Here is a 10,354-nt window from a genome sequence, read left to right as displayed (position 1 = left end):
TGCTGTGCTGGGGGTCCAGTCCTGACCCCGTCACTAACTCACGGTGTAGCCTTGGGTAAGGCCCCTACCCTTTCCTCCTCCTCTTCTGTAAAATGGGAATGATTATTGTATGCATCATGAGAAGCTATTAAACCCATGTGAGCAACTTATTTTGAAATGGATTATTCAAGAAATTTCTGTAAAAATTTATAGGGAAATAAGTAAATGCTATAGTCCGAATTGAGTCTCCCCCAAAAACAATATTCATTTTTTGAAACCTTAACCCCCAGTGCTTCAGACTATGAGTGTATGTGGAAATAGGTTCTTATAAGAGGTAATTAAGTTAAAGTGAGGTCATTGGTTTGGACCGTAATTCCATCTGACTGGTGACATGATAAGAAGGGGTAATTAGGACACGGACATGCAGAGAAGGAAGACCATGAGAAGACACAGAGAGAAGCTGGCCAGCTACAAGCCAAGGAGAGAGGCTTAGAAGAAATCAGCCCTGCCAACACTTGATATCAGACTTCCAGCCTCTAGAACTGTCTGTTTTTTAAGTCACCTAGTCTGTGGTAGGTCATTATGGATGCCCTAACAAGCAAATACAGTAAGTAGGATAGATTTTTAAAATTTGAGGTATCTTTGGAAAGCAAAAAATATAATCAATCTGATTTTGGTGTTGACCATCTGGTGATGTCCATGTATAGAGTCTTCTCTTGTGTTGTTGGAAGAGGGTGTTTGTTATGACCAGTGCATTTTCTTGGCAAAACTCTATTAGTCTTTGCCCTGCTTCATTCCGTATTCCAAGGCCAAATTTGCCTGTTACTCCAGGTGTTTCTTGACTTCCTCCTTTTGCATTCCAGTCCCCTATAATGAAAAGGACATCTTTTTTGGGTGTTAGTTCTGAAAGGTCTTGTAGGTCTTCATAGAACCATTCAACTTCAGCTTCTTCAGCGTTACTGGTTGGGGCATAGACTTGGATTACTGTGATATTGAATGGTTTGCCTTGGAAATGAACAGAGGTCATTCTGTCATTTTGGAGATTGCATCCAAGCACTGCATTTTGAACTCTTTTGTTGACCATGATGGCCACTCCATTTCTTCTGAGGGATTCCTGCCTGCAGTAGTAGATATAATGGTCAGCAAAAACCTATACAGGTCAGCAAAAACCTCTATACAGTCAGCAAAAACAAGACCAGGAGCTGACTGTGGCTCAGACCATGAACTCCTTATTGCCAAATTCAGACTTAAATTGAAGAAAGTAGGGAAAACCACTAGACCATTCAGGTATGACCTAAATCGAATCCCTTATGATTATACAGTGGAAGTGAGAAATAGATTTAAGGGCCTAGATCTGATAGATAGAGTGCCTGATGAACTATGGATTGAGGTTCGTGACATTGTACAGGAGACAGGGATCAAGACCATTCCCATAGAAAAGAAATGCAAAAAAGCAAAATGGCTGTCTGGGGAGGCCTTACAAATAGCTGTGAAAAGAAGAGAAGCGAAAAGCAAAGGAGAAAAGGAAAGATATAAACATCTGTATGCAGAGTTCCAAAGAATAGCAAGAAGAGATAAGAAAGCCTTCTTCAGAGATCAATGCAAAGAAATAGAGGAAAACAACAGAATGGAAAGACTAGGGATCTCTTCAAGAAAATCAGAGATACCAAAGGAACATTTCATGCAAAGATGGGCTCGATAAAGGACAGAAATGGTATGGACCTAACAGAAGCAGAAGATATTAAAGAGGTGGCAAGAATACACAGAAGAACTGTACAAAAAAGATCTTCACGACCCAGATAATCACGATGGTGGGATCACTGACCTAGAGCCAGACATCCCGGAATGTGAAGTCAAGTGGGCCTTAGAAAGCATCACTACGAACAAAGCTAGTGGAGGTGATGGAATTCCAGTTGAACTATTCCAAATCCTGAAAGATGATGCTGTGAAAGTGCTGCACTCAATATGCCAGCAAATTTGGAAGACTCAGCAGTGGCCACAGGACTGGAAAAGGTCCGTTTTCATTCAAATCCCAAAGAAAGGCAATGCCAAAGAATGCTCAAACTACCACACAATTGCACTCATCTCACACGCTAGTAAAGTAATGCTCAAAATTCTCCAAGCCAGGCTTCAGCAGTATGTGAACTGTGAACTTCCTGATGTTCATGCTGGTTTTAGAAAAGGCAGAGGAACCAGAGATCAAATTGCCAACATCTGCTGGATCATAGAAAAAGCAAGAGAGTTCCAGAAAAACATCTATTTCTGCTTTATTGACTATGCCAAAGCCTTTGACTGTGTGGATCACAATAAACTGTGGAAAATTCTGAAAGAGATGGGAATACCAGACCACCTGATCTGCCTCTTGAGAAATCTGTATGCAGGTCAGGAAGCAACAGTTAGAACTGGACATGGAACAACAGACTGGTTCCAAATAGGAAAAGGAGTACATCAAGGCTGTATATTGTCACCCTGTTTATTTAACTTCTATGCAGAGTACATCATGAGAAACGCTGGGCTGGAAGAAACACAAGCTGGAATCAAGATTGCCGGGAGAAATATCAATAACCTCACATATGCAGATGACACCACCCTTATGGCAGAAAGTGAAGAGGAACTCAAAAGCCTCTTGATGAAAGTGAAAGTGGAGAGTGAAAAAGTTGGCTTAAAGCTCAACATTCAGAAAACGAAGATCATGGCATCCGGTCCTACCACTTCATGGGAAATAGATGGGGAAACAGTGGAAACAGTGTCAGACTTTATTTTTGGGGTCTCCAAAATCACTGCAGATGGTGACTGCAGCCATGAAATTCAAAGACGCTTACTCCTTGGAAGAAAAGTTATGACCAACCTAGATAACATATTCAAAAGCAGAGACATTACTTTGCCAACAAAGGTCTGTCTAGTCAAGGCTATGGTTTTTCCTGTGGTCATGTATGGATGTGAGAGTTGGACTGCGAAGAAGGCTGAGCGCCAAAGAATTGATGCTTTTGAACTGTGGTGTTGGAGAAGACTCTTGAGAGTTCCTTGGACTGCAAGGAGATCCAACCAGGTCATTCTGAAGGACATCAGCCCTGGGATTTCTTTGGAAGGAATGATGCTAAAGCTGAAACTCCAGTACTTTGGCCACCTCATGCGAAGAGTTGACTCATTGGAAAAGACTCTGATGCTGGGAGGGATTGGGAGCAGGAGGAGAAGGGGACGACAGAGGATGAGGTGGCTGGATGGCATCACTGACTCAATGAACGTGAGTCTGAGTGAACTCTGGGAGTTGGTGATGGACAGGGAGGCCTGGCGTGCTGCGATTCATGGGGTCGCAAAGAGTCGGACACAACTGAGCGACTGATCTGATCTGGAAAGCAAAGTTTCACTTCCCCACCAGCACAACATGAGGTATTTCAGTGGAGAATCCTACATGACCAGGCCCTGATCAGGGCTGGGGATTCATGCCTGCTCTGTGGGGAGAATGAATCCACCCTGAATAGGAAGGTGCTATTTCAGGCACTCCCTTCAAATCAGGGCATTTGCATGATTCCAGCTACCCACGTTGATGTCACACGAGCATCCAAAAGTAACTAGCTCCTGCCAATCACTGAGGCAGGAGTGAGTCTATTGCTCATAACTTGTTAATAATACATTGGAAATTACAAAGCTCATGACTAATTTGCTTGTTTAAAAAATCAGACAAGGTTGAGGGTTATGCCTGAGGCACTATCACTTCACTCAGCCATCCTCTCACTCATGTTACTTACTCATCTTGAGTATTTCAAGAGCTCACTGCTTGCCAGGTGTTCTTTTAGGCTTTGGGGAGAGAGAAGAAAACAATCACCCTCCCTACCGTCAAGGAACTTACATTTTCCTGGATGGTCAATGCTTTAAGCAAATAAACCAGTGAATACACACACACATAGTAAAGCTGCATAAGGAAATAAAACATGCAGGGAATATTATTTTTTACAAAAATTCATTGAAGAAGAACAGAAGAGCTCTGATTGCCATCTGAGATAGACCTGAATGCAACAAGGGGGCAAACCATGCAGCTACGTGGAAATAGAGCATTCCATGCAGCGGGAACAGCACTGCAGAGGCCCTGAGGAGGGAGCGGGTTTGGTGTGATCAAGGAACATCGAGGAGACCAAAGAGGCCATGTGACTAGAGCAAGAGGGTGTGAAGAGAAAAGAGGGAGGAGACGAGGTAGTGGGGGCCAGCTCCTGTAGGCACAATGGAGACTCGGGATCTTATCTGGGGTGTGGTATGAAGCCCCTGGGAGATTTATCACAGATGAGTGACTTGCTTTAATAGGACCTCTCTAGCTGCTGTGTGACCAGAAAGGGCAGGCGACAAAGCAGGAGACTGGTTAGGAGGCTGATGTGCAAAAAAGAGACAAAAAAACCTGGGGAGCCACAGGCAGTGGGATCAGTCACATTGAGGCGGATTCCGAAGGTGGAGCTGGCAGGATTTGCTGACGGACTGGATGCGGGATGTGAGAAAAGAGGAGTTTCCATTGTGCCAACACTTGCCTGAGCTCCTGTGGCGGGGGCGGGGTGAGGTCAGCCATCCACACTGACATATTCTACACACACACACACACACACACACAATTCTACAGGAAGGGGCAGATTCATAGCTGTTTAATCTCCCCATGGCACCCGACTCCAGTACTCTTGCCTGGAAAATCCCATGGATGGAGGAGCCTGATAGGCTACAGTCCATGGGGTTGCAAAGAGTCGGACACAACTGAGCTACTTCACTTTTTCTTTCTTTAATCTCCCCAGAACTGCACAGAGCCCACAGTGCCCCCTGGCTGTGCCGCTGTCTGGGAATGGATGGCTCACATGACGTTATCCGCATTCAGCAGCACAGTAAAAACGTAAAAACCACTGCCCCGCCACACGCCCCACAGTGAGAGATGGACTTTGTGTTCCAATGGACCAAGGGCTGGAAGGCCATCAAATGTAAGAGCTGGAAGGGACCTTAGTTAAGACCTATGGAACACATACATGGAGTCCCCTGAGACATTTGCTAAAGACAAGAGCCTGACCCAGCCCACAATATCAGAGTCTGGGGCTATTCTGTAACATGTTCTCTGGGTGAACGTCTTACTCTCCAAAGTCTCAGAACCACTGCTCTAATTGAAGCCCTTTGATTTGCAGGTGAAGAAACAAGGCCTCTCTCCCAGCTCCCACCATGGCCTGGTTCCTTCTACTGTACCAAGCTGCCAGAGTCACAGTGCAGCTGACATCACCCTTCGTGGCTTCCCCAGCTCTCTGCCTCCTCTCCAATATAAGACATCAGTTGCAAGGAGTCCAGAAAGGAAGTGGGATGCTCCACCCCCATTGCTGGGAGGATAGGTCTCACAGGTAGAGGAGGGGCAGTGTGTCTTTCCCCGGTGTAGAGGACAGACGGCTTAGACAGGTGGGAGAAGCCATGGCTGAGTCCTTCTGAGGGGTGTGAGGCCAGATGGGGACATGGGAGCACTCCTAACACTGTTCCTACTGGGTGAGTATCACTGGAACTGTACCTTCCATAAAGCCACCCCTCAGCACACTCAACTTTAACCCCAAAGGCTAAAAGGTCATCCCACTGATCTATTATTATTGTTGCTAAGTTGCTAAGTCATGCCCAACTCTTTGCGACCCCACGTACAGTAGGCTGTCAGGTTCCTCTGTCCATGGCATTTCCCAGGCAAGAATACTGGAGTGGGTTGCCGTTTCCTCCTCCAAGGGATCTTCCTGACCTACGGATCGAACCCACATCTCCTGCATTGGCAGGCGAATTCTTTACCACTGAGCCACCTGGGAAGCCACTCATCCAGGACTCAGTTTTCTGATCTACAAAAGGGTAGCCTGAATCTTTTCATGGGGCTGAATTGCCATCTTGCTCATAGCACCATAAATCAGACACAGCAGCCAGGGTGGGCGGCATGTGGCAGCCCTGGCAGTGTTTCACTTGGCTGAGCCCTGTCCCTGAAGCCCCCAGGCCCCAGGGAGAAGCCCTGCCGGGAGCCTTGCAGTGCAGTGAACTAGCAGACCCTGCCAATTTGCTAATGTACAAAAATTAGAGTAAAATCTGCTAGAGTTAACCCTGGCTCCTTGGAGCTCCATTAAACTATATGAGCTTAATTACGCTAATAGGTAAAACTTTGATTCCCTGCCTCCGCCTTTCAGGTCATCCAGTTCCCCGGCTGTCTTCCCCTCCCCAGCCCCTGGCAAAGAAGGCCTCTGTAGCAATGGGAGAATTTTCTTTAGCCCCCCAGGGCCAGGTGGGCTCCTCAACTAGAAGGCGTGGGTCCCACATTCTGCCTGGGAAGGGGGGAGTTCATTGCCCTTAATTCCAGAGGTTCCACTCACACCTCCACAGGGATGCCCTTATGTATGCACATACACACACACACACACACACACACACACACACACACACTGAACACAGATGCAAATAAATGATCGCATTGCAAGTGGGAGTCCACACCGTCACACATCCAAAGCACAGGAAATAAAGGTAGGCATCATTGTAAGTGCTTACAATATATCAGGCAATGTTCAAATGGCTCTACAGGTGTTACCCCACTTAACCCTCACACGAAACTTGCAGGTAAGTCCACTTGTTATTATCAGCTTGATTTCACAGATGAGGAAGCCCACTGGGGGTTCCCAGCTGTATATGTAGAACCAATACTCTAGCACCTCTTCAGGGCCTGTATCTCTCAACCGTGACCTTCCCAGCTTCCCACCATGACACAGGCCACCTGCGGCACATGTCCCCCAAAGTGTGGTACCCCACAGCGCACTCTTGGTAACTACAGATACACGCAGGGCTCATCACACCGGCCCTCAGGACGTGCACTGCGCCAGAACAGCCGCTGCTTCTCCTGGTCCCCCCCCCACCTGGGAATGGCCACAGCTTTGGGTGCTTCTCCAGGTATTCTTGCCTGGAGAATTCCACGGACAGAGGAGCCTATCGAGCTACAGTCAATGGGTCACAAAGAGTTGGATGTGACTGAGCAACTAATACACACACACACACACACCAGGTTCATGGGTCCTTTTCCTGGGGCCTAAGAAATTACACATTTGTCTCATTCAAATGTAGGCAAATTGCTGAGATGGGTTAAGTCTTTGTTCAGCCTTCTTGGCAATAGGCAGATGAGGAATAGAAGCATGGACTTTAAATCATCTTATCTAAGCCCACAATATTTAATAAATCTGTGGTCAGGAGCTTTTTCACTTGCCGCTGGCAGTTAAAGAAAAGGGCAGTTTTACAGCTAAGTCCTAATATGCCGGCTCACAACAAAATCACTCCTTGTTCTGACTTAGACTCCATTATCACTCCCTCTAGCAGGGACTCACTGTTTTGTTCTGGCACTAAAACCATTAGCTCAATATGCATGAGAAATAGTAAAAGGACAGAGGGACTTCCAGTTTCCAGCAAGTTCCTGGGGTGCAAGTCCTTCCAGATGGGGTGGAAGCCCTGCAGGAAGAAGAGGGCACTGTTGGGAGAAGGGGAGAGCAGCTGCCTGGACACTGCCAAGAGCTTCCCCAGAAGGGGCACATTAGCACCCTACTTCCAGGCTGCAGAGAAAACACTAGGGCTCAAGGCTGGGGAGATGGGGAGGTGGGGAGGAGAGGCAGGGGCATTACCCTCACCTCTGCAGCTCAGCCTAGCTCTAGCAGGTACTGATAACACAGGCTCTGTGTGTGAAATCTGGCTCAGCATGTGCCAACCATGACCTTAGGCAAGTTCAACCTCTCTGGGCCTCAGGGTCCCAATCTGTGAAATGGGTATGATAAATACAGCATCTGTTTCAGAGTTCTTGAAAGAATTAAGTAGAAAATGAATTTACTCTGAGGGTTCTTTTTCTAGAAAATATCTCATCCCAGAGAACCAGGTTGGGCTTCCCTTGTGGCTCAGCTGGTTATATCTGCCTGCAATGCGGGAGACCTGGGTTTGATCCCTGGGTTGGGAAAGTCCCCCAGAGAAGGGAAAGGCTACCCACTCTAGTATTCTGGCCTGGAGAATTCCATGGACTCTATAGTCCATGGGGTCACAAAGAGTTGGACATGACTGAGCAACTTTCACTTTCACTTCCACTTCCAGAGGACCAAGAGCATTTTAGGAAATCTTAGGAGAATCTGTACTTTCCTCGGAGGGAGGGGTATTGCTGCATCACACACTAAAGATGTCAGAATTTAGAGATGGGGTTTGGGAAGCCAGTCTTCCTGCTGGTCCTCCATAATTTCACCTCCCAGTGTCCAACCCTAGTGAGGTCCCCTCTGATGCTGAGACAGGTGGGCCTGTGCGACACACAGAATGCAGTAGAGTGTTGATGTATGACTTCTGAAGCCAGATGTTTGAAGGCACGAAGCTTCCATCTTGGTAGATGGGATGGTTTGGACTGGGGAGGGAGCCAGTCCCAGGCCATGGGGTTGCCCCAGCAGGCCCGTGGAGAGGCCCGGGTGGACAGGGACTGAGACCTTTGGCCAGCCGCCAGCACCAAGAAGCCAGCCATGTGAGCCACTGTGGAAGTGGAGCTGCAACCCTATCAAACCTCTCAACGACTGAGATAAGACAGCCTGAGGCAGAACCACCCAGCCAGCCACTCCTGCATTCCTGACCCAGGAAAACCATGAGCGAGAGTTTCTTGTTTTAGGATAATATTACCCAGCCATGGGGCTTCCCAAGTGGTGCTAGTGGTAAAGAACCCAGCTGCCAATGCAGGAGACATGAGACCTGGGTTCAATCCCTGGGTTGGGAAGATCCCCTGGAGGAGGATATGGCAACCCACTTCAGTATTCTTTCCTGAAGAATCCCCATGGACAGAGAAGCCTGGTGGGCTGCAGTCCATGGGGTTGCAAAAAGTCGGACATGACTCAAGTGACTTGGCACACGGCCATAGTGACTAGAACAGGCTCAAAAGCTTGATTTTTCAGATTAGGCTATCCCATAGAAAGTGGCTTGCCCAAGGCACATAGGAACACAAAGACTACAACCAGACTTCTGGGTCCTAGGCTGCCTCTTTCCTTGTGCTACCTTGAACCCAGTGCCTGGCCTGGCCTCTGGAAGCTGGATTCAGTGGATTCAGGGAAGTTTTGCTCTCCACTTCTCCCCGCTCTCAGCTTCCATCCAATATATTTCAGGCTCTCAGTCAGAGACAACTTTATTAAACAAGCCATTAATAATTATGCCAAGGACAATTAACACTTTCCAAATACCAGATGCATCCCTATGTCTCCCAGCTTCCCTTGAAGTTACTTTGGGATATGTGAGTGGTTCTGGACAATGTACTGTAATTGAAGAGAAGTGATGTCACTTCCAGGGCAAAATATTTAAGGGTTGGTTCATGACCCTCAGTACTCTCCTTTCTGTCTTCCGCAGCCAGGAAATCACCTCTCCTGGAGTCTGTATCTATAAGACACAGCCTGGACCCCTGCGTTGCCACTTGGAAGAGAACTTTTCTGGAGAGTCAGTGGCCCAAGAGAAGACTTAAATTGAGCTGAAAATAAACCTTTATGTACTAAGCCACTGAAATTTCAGGTATTATCATTGTAACTTAGCTTAACCTGCTGCTACTGCTGCTGCTGCTAAGTCGCTTCAGTCGTGTCCAACTCTGTGTGACCCCATAGACGGCAGCCCACCAGGCTCCCCCGTTCCTGGGATTCTCCAGGCAAGAACAGTGGAGTGGGTTAGCTTAACCTGACTAGTATACAATATGTTTCAGAAACCATAGCTACTAGTTGGGGTGGGGTTACCTACCTCATATTGGACTATGATAGAATGAGGAATAGATACTACTGGGTGAAGTCACTGAGATTTCAGGATTTTATCTGTTATTATACCAGAGCCTCCTATCTCATCTTTACTACTAAATTAATCATGATTGCACTTCCCTGGTGGCTCAGAGGTTAAAGCATCTGCCTCCAATGCAGGAGACCCGGGTTCGATCCCTGGGTCGGGAAGATCCCCTGGAGAAGGAAATGGCAACTCACTCCAGTATTCTTGCCTGGAGAATCCTATGGACGGAGGAGCCTGGTAGGCTACAGTTCACGGGGTCGCACAGCTCGCAACTGAGGATCCCTTACAAATGAGAAAATAGAATAATAAAAGATAAAAACAAATATTATCAGTAAGTTTATGTCTGAGTACAAGCACAGGCAAGTCGAACTAGTAGTAACTAAAACTATGAAGGCACTTATTGTTTTTTTGACAAGAAATTAGAAGTGAAAGTGAAGTCACTCAGTTGTGTCCGACTCTTTGAGACCCCATGAACTGTAGCCTGCCAGGCTCCTCCATCCATGGGATTTTCCAGGCAAGAGTACTGGAGTGGGTTAGCCATGTCTTTCTCCAAGGGATCTTCTGGACCCAGAGATCGAACCTGGGTCTC

At 47.1% G+C, this 10,354-nt stretch overlaps 1 non-coding gene across 1 annotated transcript; it reads left to right on the top strand.

Moving 5' to 3' along the window:
• Positions 1–9,857: 9,857 nt before the first annotated feature.
• Positions 9,858–9,929, top strand: TRNAW-CCA. The gene has a single exon. It is a non-coding gene; the product is annotated as a tRNA-Trp (tRNA).
• The last annotated feature ends 425 nt before the right edge of the window (positions 9,930–10,354 follow it).

Source organism: Bubalus bubalis, chromosome 2, assembly GCF_019923935.1.
Source record: "Bubalus bubalis isolate 160015118507 breed Murrah chromosome 2, NDDB_SH_1, whole genome shotgun sequence".
In the NCBI taxonomy this organism is placed as follows: Eukaryota; Metazoa; Chordata; class Mammalia; order Artiodactyla; family Bovidae; genus Bubalus; species Bubalus bubalis.
Note: the sequence above shows the minus strand (reverse complement) of the source record. Positions and strands in the feature narration are given on the sequence as shown.